This window comes from Coregonus lavaretus (assembly GCF_964263955.1).
Source record: "Coregonus lavaretus genome assembly, chromosome: 15".
Taxonomy (NCBI): Eukaryota; Metazoa; Chordata; class Actinopteri; order Salmoniformes; family Salmonidae; genus Coregonus; species Coregonus lavaretus.
Genome location: NC_140002.1, coordinates 1,534,952 through 1,547,388, shown reverse-complemented (window position 1 = coordinate 1,547,388; position 12,437 = coordinate 1,534,952). Strand labels below are relative to the sequence as shown.

The following is a 12,437-nucleotide window of genomic DNA, read 5'->3' as shown; positions in this document are numbered from 1 at the left end:
CAACTGCATTTAAATGCTGGCATTTACACCAGTCTATATCCTGAAAGGTTTGCAGCAATCGAGCAATTTCCACATTGTCAGTCTCTCACCGAGACAAATTGAAGGAAGCAAATTGAAGAGAAAAGGGTAATTTACGGAAAAAAAGCATCTTAAAAGGCTTTTAACACGGCGACACAATTGATCAGAAGAAACTCATGTGTGGACAGTGACACTTTCCACACCATGGAGCCGGCTCCCTCAGTGGGTTGTGTTTTCAACAGTCTTTTAACCCCCCGAGAGCTACACTAGAGAGCCAGGTCCTGTAGTTCTCTCCCTGAGGACCGATTCCTTGGTGACACCTCTCTCAGTCACCATAGGCTCCAGTGACCTGCGTCACATCTCTCGCCCTGGGGAGGGGGGTTGAACCAGGGATTTTAGGGTGAACTGTGCTCCTCAGTCAGAAAAACAGATTTAAACATAATCTGGAGACATGGATGCAGTGGACCATGTATTTCCACTATAACACAGTGTGTTGCCAGATGGTATAGTAATAAATTATGTATCGTTAAGGCAAAATGTTGGGAAATGTCAAAAGTAAAATATAGTAAACATGATTGACATTCTATAATCCAGATGTATGTTTAAATAAGCAATATAGCCAATACAGTGTGTAACCATGCCTTAATGTATGTATGTGTATTATTTTTGAGAAAGGGTCTGCCACCAATATAATGAGATAAGAGGAAGAGGTCATATGGAAAAGTTCACATAGCCTTTTTGGAGAAAAACAACATGTGACATCTAGACGTTGAAAGATAAGGGTGGCGTGGCCATGAAAGAAGTTAATCAATTACCCTAAGGATAGCAACTGTGTATGCTATGCAAGGATGACTATGCTCTTGTATTTGTATAAAAGGAGATCTTTGAGCCAAGGAGAGCCAGTTCTTTCTCCATGGAGAAAGGCTCGGCTTTATATGCAATAAAGTCTAAATTCTTAAATTCACAGGCTCCGATGTCTTGAGAGATATTGTTGAGTTGATTATCTAGTAAAATGTTTCTACAACATAATTGGCGACCACGAAGGGACTTGATAGGGATCAGTGACGGTATGTATTTGCAGTTGTGAAACGGCTTGGACGGACCATACAAACAAAAGCGGCCGCTTTTAAAAAGGTAAGAAGTTCTTACTAAAATAGTATAAAGTTTGTGTGGTCCGATCCGGGACTCGGCAACATCTAAAGAAATACCAAGTAGGTCTCTCCAAATTTAAGAACCAGAAAGTTGGACACTATGAGCTTCTGAATTTAAGAATACATGTCGCTGTTGTTTGTCTGAACCGTCTGTTCAATTGATTTGATTCATTTGATTCATTTGATTCAGTTGATTCATCTTGCTGATTGCTCTGTCTGGGTCATTTTGACATGGGTGGTTGTACGGCTGGTTGAGCGATCAGACAATAACAGGTTAAGTCCTGCAGATACCGCTTTAGACGTTAATCGTCTTGAGGACTGCATAGGTAGGCAGAAATCCTGGGTAATACCGCTTCTTTTTCTGTGTTGAGGAAGTGTAACAGAAAAATTAGGGCAGAATTGACAGGTCGCTTAGCAAAGCGTAGTATAAATAGAAATCTTGTGGATACCGCTTTGGGGCTATGATTAGCATTCCATTGGCCTGAACAGACAAGATTACTTACGGATACCGCTCTGATGATAAATTCTTTGTTAGAGGTCTGTACGGGTAAGTAGGTCATCATCCTGTGTGTGGTGATGCCAATAAATCCTGTGGATAAACGCTTTGGAAAGCTAAAATTCCAGAGGACTGAACGGGCAGGTCATCATCCTGTGTGTGGTGATGCCAAAATTAGGTCTTGAGAAAGCTTAAGACCTAGGGGGCTAATAAATATAAATCCTGTGGATAAACGCTTTGGAAAGCTAAAATTCCAGAGGACTGAACGGGCAGGTCATCATCCTGTGTGTGGTGATGCCAAAATTAGGTAGGGTGGGACAGGTAAAAAAGTTGGGTCATCCTGAGTAGGTGAACGGGTTAAATAATCACAGGGGCTCAAACTTTTTGATAAAGAGTAAACCAAGACTAGGTCTGCTCATCTGCTCATGAGTGGTTTACTTTGGCGGCTGTGAGTCATTCAACTGTCTGATTCATTTGGGCACAAGTGGCTGCTCATCTATATGAATGAGAATAATAAGAAATCCTGCAGATAACAGCTTATTTTCTGTGTTGAGGAGAGAAGCTGTGTTTGAGGTCGTTTGAAGTGTCGGTGTTTGGTGGAGAAAGGTTGGCGCACCTGTCCTGGACCACTGTTTGAGTATAACCTGGTAGGAAGGACGCACCCGGTCTCACACCAAGAGAGGAAGAGTGAATGGAGCGTGGATATTCATTGACCAACTGAGTGTAGAAAATTCACGTTACCAGGAGGGGTAGAATAAATCCTGTTGGAGGAACAGGTCACGTTTATTGGTGTGGTCATATGACGTCTATGCATTGTATTTTGATACATCTGTTAGAGTATGTTTCGGACGATATATTTAGAAACGTTAGAGGTAATGCAGTATTATGATAAATTGACTACGTAAAATAATACAATTATAGGTGTTGACTTGTTCAAAAACGTAGGTGGATGTGGAAATGGGAGAGAGTACATAGGACATGTGGTAGAATTAAGCATTATAATAAACTATCTATTATTTCAGAAGCAGATATATAATTCATTTGGTTAGGTCGTTAGATCTATTTCAAAATCAATGAATGTGGGGTTTGACTTGTTGACTGCTAAGTTGATTACGTTGAGCGTGTGAGATCTGTGTCCTTCAGAACTATTTTCTGATAAAGTGTGGTATGTTCCAGATACTAATACTACTGACCATTATCATTGGAATAAAAAAGGATTAACTTGTCATTTCGATAAAGCATGGGTTTTGCATCGCTGAACAGAGTCTAGGTTTTCTAAGTATAGTTTAGCTATAGTTGGGATTGTTTAGATTGAAGGAACAGTCAGGATAAGATTGGAAGATCTAGTAGCCTGCGTCTTTTCAGACTGAAGGACTCACTTATTCAACGGGAAAGGAGGAGTGTCTATAGTCTAAATCAGAAAGGACAGTTACATTTGAATAGCGGACTGGCAATTTGGATAAGAGATTTGGCCATAATTTGAATTGTTTAGGTAGACTGGAATGAAAGTAAGGTATTTTAATAATATTAATATACATATATTATTGGTTATTGTTGGGATGTGAATAGATTTTACTAAAAGCATGAATTAGTTTCCGGTAAAAAGAGAGTCATACATGTTTGACTGTATCGAGCTGAAATAGTTATTTAAAGAAATTTTGAATAGTTGGATGGAAAACATCTATTTGACAAAATTCTAATTGTTATTACTTCATTCTATGGTTTGCGTCACCAGTGGTGTATGCGAATATTTGGTGAATTGTAGAATCATAATGTATTTTCATTACGTGAACTAGGGGATGCAAGGAGCTTTTGCTTTTATGCTGAGTGAATAAGCACCCATTTGTAGTGGGTTCTAGATTTGTTGACTAAACAAACGTATATTTTAAACAAAAGTAATGCAATAGGCTACAATTATAACATTATCAGAAAAGGGCACTATACGCTCATCTGTGGCTCGGGTAGCTCAGTTGGTAGAGCACGGTGCTTACAAAGCCAGGGTTGGGTGTTCGATTCCCAAGGGGGGCTAGTATAAGTATAATAATGTATGAGCCCACTGATTGTGAGTCGCTTGGAATAAGAGCATCTGGTAAATGACTAAAATGTTAACGGAGAGGAGACAACGTGGTAGTAATTTTTAGTCATTGAATGAGGTTTTGCTAAATTAAACGAGTGACAATGGTGGAATATGTCTATAAATAAATTGGATTGTGATAAATGGATGATTTCAATATATGAGGTAAACTATAGCAAGTGTTTGGTGTTACTTGTGGCTTACATAGCAAGGATAGTTAATTCATTCTGTAATGGCGGAGTGATGGTTTAATTGTGTGGCTATGATTTTAGTTGATTGCAGGAGAAATAGGATATAGTTTACTACGCATGGAGAAGTGAATGTCTTTTATGGTAATAGATCAACTGAACCAAACATATGACGTTACTACGGCAATTTAGGATGGTTAATGTTGTTAAGTGGGGTTTTTAAACCCTATGATAGAGGTAAATGCAGAACGCTGTTTGAAAGTGGTTTTATTTCGTCTGCTAGGAAAAATTGAAGAATTTCCATTTTTTCTCTGTGGATGTTAAACTTGCTGAAACGTGAGAGCGCTATAAGGGACATTATGGGTTACGTTAGGTGTACGGGGATCGTGTGTTTTGTGGGAGGTCGTGGAAGGTGGAATGTTATCGGCAGGAGATTGCTAGCTAGTTAGCGGTGAGAGCTAGTGTGGTTTTCGTTGGGTGACGTCATTTGCTCTATGAACTGGAAGTAGATGCTTTGTGTGGCACTGGTGGAGCGACGGGTAATGGTACTTTTATGGTGAAAGTTGTCAATGTGTGCAGAGGGTCCCTGGTTCGAATCCAGTAGGGGACAGAAAGCAAATCTTTTACATTGATGTTATTGATGTGAATTACTGGTTTCGTTGATAACAGTATAGGGAAGATGTCCTACCAATCTATGTTGGATAGGATAACATAGTAATTGAAATAGCATATTGGTGAATTGGATGTTTTATTGGTTTATATTTAGGAGAATGAGAATATGTTATTAGGTAGTATTGCTTTGTGGAGACGATTAACTAATGAAGAACATGTCTCGATAGTTGAATAAGGAACGATATTTGATAATTGATCATTTTATTATGACATTATATAGTTTGTTTAAACAGCAGTGAGTTATGATGATGTTTTATTACTTCAGATAATGATAGATTGTTTATAGTACATTGAACCTGGGGAGGTAGTTGTTGCTGTTGACTTGATGGATTAAGTAGACATCTTTTTATGGGTTTTGGATTATGAAACAATAAATTTATATTTTAGAAGAAGAAAAAAAAGAAAACATCAATGCAACACTTTGCGACGTTTAAATTAATAAAATGGGTTATTATATAGTGTCTTCTAAATGGGAGTTTTCTTTTAAGGATTGATGGGAGTCTCCTAAAATTTTAGGTTAGGGGTAAAGTAGGACACGACGTATCAAACAATTTTAAATCGATGCTGGGGTTAATGATTGTTGATGAGATAGGACTGGGGATATATGTATGATGTTTTGTGTGTAATTACTATCTTTGGATTGTTGATTATATGTTAACGACATGTATACTTTCTCTTCCAGGAACATGGGGATTTTTTATTGGGAGGTTAAAAAAGTCTGTAGGCTAGGGTGGAGCTAGTTAGTAAGATTAAGTAGGTTTATTTTTAGGTTGTCATAGGGAGCTACCAAAATAAATAAGGCCTGGCCATTTTTTGTTTGTTTATTGTTTTACTATATGGTGTTTGAATTACCATAAACAAATTACTTAGTATGAAATGCTATTCTGTATAGGATTTTATTTCTATTTTGGGTTTTTTTGACAGGATGGAAGTGAAATATCTTAAAGGGGCATACACATGTCATTTGGTTTTATTTACTGAGGGATAAGTACATATGTGTGATTTATTTTGAAAAGAGCTGTACTAAGGAATTACAACATCTATGAAAGGTTTTGATGGTTGTTAGAAGTAGTATACTATAGGATGAAACAATTCATTGAATGATTTCAATGACCTCTGAAATCTGTCCTGGCTTTATAGTGTGACCTGATCAACCGCACTATGAATTCTAGAGGCATGCTGAATTAGGGGGTTGGATAAAATAAGGATAATTGTGAAGAAGTTTATAATTTGGAAAAATCCTATATATAAATTAGTCTAAACAGGACAAGGATGAAGTGAGAGAGTTAGTCCTGAAGGAGAAGTATTCCTTGAATAGTGTTATGGAATACAGTTTAGTAAAGATATGCTCAAGGGTTGTCATTTTAAGGTTAGTTATTATGTTAGGTTTGATAGGCAATATTGTTTTGTTTTGTTTTTTGTACACATGAATCACGATGTGATGTAGGTGTCCAAGGGGGGAAGTTGGGTTTATTAGAGGTTTTAATGGTTTATTATGGTTTTGTGGGGAAATATGCAAGGTGTATTAAGGATGTGAGCAGTAGCAATAATGTGTTATGGGTTAGGTTAAATCATTTTTGTTTTTGTGATAGGAGGCATGGTGTAGAGGTGGTCTGTCTATGAGATAAGTGGACTACAACAAGCTGGAAGCAGGTGTGCTTCATAATCTCAAGGCTTCTTTTAACGGATGAGAGGACATGAGTAGCATACTGTGTCTCACCTAACATAACAATGTTCTTAAGATTTTATTTTCATGGGTGAAGATAACTCTGCCCAATTGAGTAGGATAATCTGAGTATTTTCTGTGCCCTGGAGACTATGTGATGACAAAAGACTACAGAAGAAAGAGCTGGAAAGACCCTATGTGGAGGGGCTTGTACCAGGTGTTGTTGGCTGCCTTAATGATGGTAAAACTGGTGGAGACAGATACTAAGATTAATGTTTCACTATAGGAGTGTTCCAACCTCAGCCATTGGGTAGTATTGTTGTTTTTTGTGTGTGTCTGTGCTTGTGTCTTTGCAGCATGGGTAGTCCCTATGGGAAGGCTGATAGAAGGACACTTTTTAAAGACCGATGTCGATAGATTGAGAGGGACTTTGGCTGATCCGGGGATCCTAGTGATGGGGGAAGGTTAACAACAGAAGTGACCTACATATCGTTGTCCAGGTTATACCAACGATGGTACGGATAGAGGGGAGTATCGGGTATCATCTTAACCATTGTACCAGAGTGAGGGAACTGATGATTGAGAGATTCCAGATCTCCAAGATGCACCAGATATCCTTATCATTGATTTCTCTACACTTGACTAGTTACCTGAGAATAAGGGGAATAGAGTACTGATAATAATAAAGAGCAGAAGAACAAGACATAGAAGGGATATAGACAGGATTAGAATGTATATTCTTGCACAGGCAGGAACCATAACTAAAAATACAGGAAGGGATCACTATTAAAATACAAGGGTTAAAATATTATTGGTGTGTGAGAAACCAACACAAAGAGTATGGGGAAGTCACATGGGGTAGTGTGACCTTAAGATAATGAAAGAAGGAGACAGGTGAATCATAGACATAAGGAGAACAGTCCAAGACTTAGATAAACAATTTGATGTAGTATTTGGTGTTAGATTTCCAGGGGAAAGTGTTATTAGAGGAGAGAAGTATAAGCAAGTGTTAGAATAGGAACAAGGAAAGGGAAACACTAGATTAATGTCAAATAGAGTATGAGAAAAATATAGGAATGTTACAATAAAACAATTGGGTTATATAATTTGGGAAGAATTCAAGGGAGAATGTGAAACATAATGATTTGTCATGTAGACGATGTTACTAGGGATGTTTTGGATTGGAAATTAACTCAACTGAACTGTTATGATCTGTCCTTTCCTGAGGTTACAACGGATGGTGTCGTAATGCATTGCAGAGATCAATTGGCTCAGAACGGTGTAAACCTCAATAAAAACCAAAAATCCTCTACTCGGCTGAAGAGGAACAACAAAGGCGTTGAAGATGTTCCTGTCTGACACCACCCCTGCCAGGAGACCTGAATCCAGCATCAAATCAAAGCAATCAAATGCCTTCTCTTTTGTGTTTTTTCTTTCAAGAATGTGAGGAAAGAGGTCTATGCAAAGGGAACGTTCTTCCTAGTTTGGGTATACTGGGTTGCACATGGACAAAACAGGATGATGGTGGAGGTGTGGTGGTTCAGGTGTGACATTGGAATTGGGACATTGTTATGGGCAATTCAAGATGAACTATGAACAACATAATGAAGAATAATGAAGACGCCAGAAGATTGAGTGCCGGTAGAGGAAGGGAGTGTTAGTTGAGGTAGTATGTTGATTAAGGAGGTATTATACACTACTAAATTTATAGTAATTTGGACAATGCATTAGGGTACTGATCTGATGTAATTCTTGTTATGAGGAAGTTAATGCTAGAATTAGTATAATATAAATATACGTGCCAAGGTGAGAGTTTTAACTTTGAATGATGGAACAAAGGTGACTAATTAAGAATTGTCATTCTAAAGTTGTGTTGGGTAATTAATTTGATTATGAGTATAAATTATAAGTGGACTGACTGATCTGAATAACTTATTAATAGTAATGCTTAGTGATGTTGACATGGCAATTACTTGATTAGATTTGGATATTGATTATTTTGATTGTTATAATACTTGTGATATGGGGTAAAAAGGTTATGTAAGCTAAAGATGTTTACACTATTTTTAACATGTCCTAGATATTATGGTTAAAACAAAGTTGCATTTATTTCTTATATATTTTGATGTGTTAGGATATTACCACGTATATTGGAAATATAACAAAATAAAAGGGGAGCAATGGTTACAAAGCTCAACAGCAACAATTGGAGGTTAGCTTAAAGGGAAACCTTCAAGACTTGTAACCAATACCTGACTGGGCTCTGGGTCCTCATCAGGATGGGTCAGACAATGAGGAAGATACCTTGGTCTGAATATATATTCTTATAAAATGTAATCACAGATGTCAAGGCTAAGAATAAGTATATGCACATGCTTACACTCATTTTATGGTATCTTTTGTTTTATTGGTTGGGACTTAAAAGTCCCAAAGGGGGGATTATATAGTAATAAATTATGTATCGTTAAGGCAAAATGTTGGGAAATGTCAAAAGTAAAATATAGTAAACATGATTGACATTCTATAATCCAGATGTATGTTTAAATAAGCAATATAGCCAATACAGTGTGTAACCATGCCTTAATGTATGTATGTGTATTATTTTTGAGAAAGGGTCTGCCACCAATATAATGAGATAAGAGGAAGAGGTCATATGGAAAAGTTCACATAGCCTTTTTGGAGAAAAACAACATGTGACATCTAGACGTTGAAAGATAAGGGTGGCGTGGCCATGAAAGAAGTTAATCAATTACCCTAAGGATAGCAACTGTGTATGCTATGCAAGGATGACTATGCTCTTGTATTTGTATAAAAGGAGATCTTTGAGCCAAGGAGAGCCAGTTCTTTCTCCATGGAGAAAGGCTCGGCTTTATATGCAATAAAGTCTAAATTCTTAAATTCACAGGCTCCGATGTCTTGAGAGATATTGTTGAGTTGATTATCTAGTAAAATGTTTCTACAACAATGGCTGTTGTAAATGGTTTCCCATAGCAATGGAACTTAAGCATCCGTTGTCAGAGCACCTTACCGATCACTGCACCTGTACACAGCCCATCTGTAATTAGCCCACCCAACTACCTCATCCCCATTTTTTATTTACATTATTATTTATTTTGCTCATTTGCACCCCAGTATCTCTATTTGCACATCATCTTCTGCACATCTATCACTCCAGTGTTAATACTAAATTGTAATTATTTTGCACTACGGCCTATTTATTGCCTTACCTCCATAACTTACTACATTTGCACACACTGTATATAGATTTTCTATTGTGTTATTGACTGTACGTTTTGTTTACCCCATATGTAACTCTGTGTTGTTGTTGTTTTTATCGCACTGCTTTGCTTTATCTTGGCCAGGTCGCAGTTGTAAATGAGAACTTGTTCTCAACTGGTTTATCTGGTTAAATAAAGGTGAAATAAAAGGTGTGTCGTTGGAGCATGTAGATACTGATAGGATGGAGATAAATGCAGGGCTGCTCTCAGATCAGTATTTGTTTTATTAGTCCATTGTTGACATAGTGCCTAAATGTTTAGCTTGTTAGCAAATTACGTTTTTCAAGAAATGTAACTTTCAAAATATAGATAATGAGATAATTCCACCCAAAAAACGTCCCTTTAACGCTAGGAAGGCTCTGGTAAAGGAGGCCCTGGTCTTTGTAACACGCTGGTTCCCTTATTAGTCGGCTGAGGCTCTGACACAATGTGTGTAGGGGCAATAAGGAAAGATATTCTGATAGTCCTCAACAACGGGTCTTCATGGAGTACGTGGTAGTTTGTGTTCTGATCAACTCCAATCCCCCCCGGGAGAAGAAGGACTCTCACTGTAATATCAAAGTATTAGGTCACCGTGTAGCTCAGTTGGTAGAGCATGGCGCTTGCAACGCCAGGGTTGTGGGTTCGATTCCCACGGGGGACCAGTATGAAAAAGAGGGTGAAAACGACTCTCTACTGACCGGGATGACCGCCAACTCATTTGAATGTCACTCAACAACCGTAGGATGACATCAAGTGACCTACAAAAAGAATGGCAAACGGCAGCTGGGGTGAAGTGCACGGCGAGGACGGTTCGAAACAGGCTCCTAGAGGCAGGGCTGAAGTCGTGCAAAGCTAGAAAAAAGCCCTTCATCAATGAGAAGCAAAGAAGAGCCAGGCTGAGGTTTGCAAAATACCATAATGATTGGACCGTAGAGGACTGGAGTAAGGTCATCTTCTCTGATGAGTCCAATTTTCAGCTTTGCCCAGCACCTGGTCGTCTAATGGTTAGACGGAGACCTGGAGAGGCCTACAAGCCACAGTGTCTCGCACCCACTGTGTAATTTGGTGGATCTGGGGGTGGTTCAGCAAGGCTGGAATCGGGCAGATTTGTCTTTGTGAATGACGCATGAATCAAGCCACGTACAAGGTTGTCATGGAAGAAAACATTGTTCCCCAACTCTGAGGATTGGTTTTTCCAGCAGGACAATGCACCATGCCACAAAGCCAGGTCAATCAAGGTGTGGATGGAGGACCACCAGATCTAGACCCTGTCATGGCCAGCCCAATCTCCAGACCTGAACCCCATTGAAAACTTCTGGAATGTGATCAAGAGGAAGATGGATGGTCACAAGCCATCAAACAAAGCCGAGCTGCTTGAATTTATGCGCCAGGAGTGGCATAAAGTCACCCAACATCAATGTGAAAGACTGGTGGAGAGCATGCCAAGACGCATGAAAGCTGTGATTTGAAAATCAGGGTTATTCCACCAAATATTGATTTCTGAACTTTTCCTAAGTTAAAACATTAGTATTGTGTTGTTTAAAAATTAACATGAATTTATTTTCTTTGCATTATTCGAGGTCTGACAACATTGCATATATTTTGTTATTTTGACCAGTTGTCATTTTCTGCAAATAAATGCTCTAAATTGTCACGCCCTGGCTCTGGGGACACTGTTATGTTGAGCCAGGGTGTGTAGATCTATGTTCTCTATTTCTATGTTGGCCTGAGTGACTCCCAATCAGAGGCAACGAGTGTCAGCTGTTTGCTGGTTGTCTCTGATTGGGAGCCATATTTAAACTGTCGGTTTTTCCTTTGTTTTTTGTGGGTTCTTGTTTCAAGTTGGTTGTGTTTGACCGTGTACTGTCACGTTACCGTCTTTGTTGTTTTGATCGCGTTTCGCTCAATAAAGAGTATGTTTGCCTGCAACGCTGCGCCTTGGTCCTCATCTGTTCCCGACGATCGTGACAGAAGAACCCACCAAGACAGGACCAAGCAGCGTGAAGAGGAGAGAGGATGGACCTGGGATCAGTGGAGTAGGAGTCTCGACTGGGCCCAGCCAAGTGAAGAGCAGAGAGGCTGGACTTTGGAGCAGTGGGGTGAGAGTCTGGCGAGAACTAGGAAGGCCTGGTCCACGGGGAGGAGAGACACCCAGACATTTTTTAGGGGGGGGCTCACGACGTGGACGTCGGGGCAGAAGGAGGCCGCGATAGAGCGGTCCAGCGGGTTGACAGAGGAGGCCGCCAGGTTACGGGGGCCACTGGTGTTAAAGGGGAAGGAGAGTGTGGAGGCACGGCGAGAGGTACTGGGGTGTGTTACCAGTCCGGTCCGGCCCGTTCCTGATCCCTGCATAGGGCCAGTGGTGTGTGTCCCCAGTACGGTCCAGCCTGTCCCTGTTCCTCGCATCGAGCCTGTGGTGCGTGTCGTCAGCCCGGCCCGGCCTGTTCCTGCTCCCCGCACCGAGCCTGTGGTGCGCGTCGCCAGCCCGGCCCGGCCTGTTCCTGCTCCCCGCACCAAGCCTATGGTGCGCGTCGCCAGCCCGGCCCGTCCTGTTCCTGCTCCCCGCACCAGGCCAATGGTGCGCGTCGCCAGCCCGGCCCGTTCTGTTCCTGCTCTCCGCACCAGGTCAATGGTGCGCGTCGCCAGCCCGGTCCGGCCCTTTCCTGCTCCCCGCACCAAGCCAATGGTGCGCGTCGCCAGCCCGGTTCGGCCCGTTCCTGCTCCCCGCACCAAGTCAGTGGTGCGCTTCGTCAGCCCGGCTCGGCCCATTCCTGCTCCCCGCACCAAGTCTGTGGTGCGTTTCGTCAGCCCTGTCCGGCCCGCTCCTGCTCTCCACACCAGGCCAGTGGTGTGCGTCGTCAGTCCAGCACGGCCCGTGCCTGTTCCCCGCACCAAGCCAGGGGTGCGTATCG

General features: G+C 40.7%; 1 long non-coding RNA gene across 1 annotated transcript; it reads left to right on the top strand.

Moving 5' to 3' along the window:
• The first annotated feature begins 528 nt into the window (after positions 1 to 528).
• On the top strand, positions 529 to 9,167 carry LOC311142347. The gene is made up of 2 exons (XR_014614289.1): positions 529 to 1,724; positions 1,810 to 9,167. It is a non-coding gene; the product is annotated as an uncharacterized lncRNA (long non-coding RNA).
• Positions 9,168 to 12,437: the final 3,270 nt, after the last annotated feature.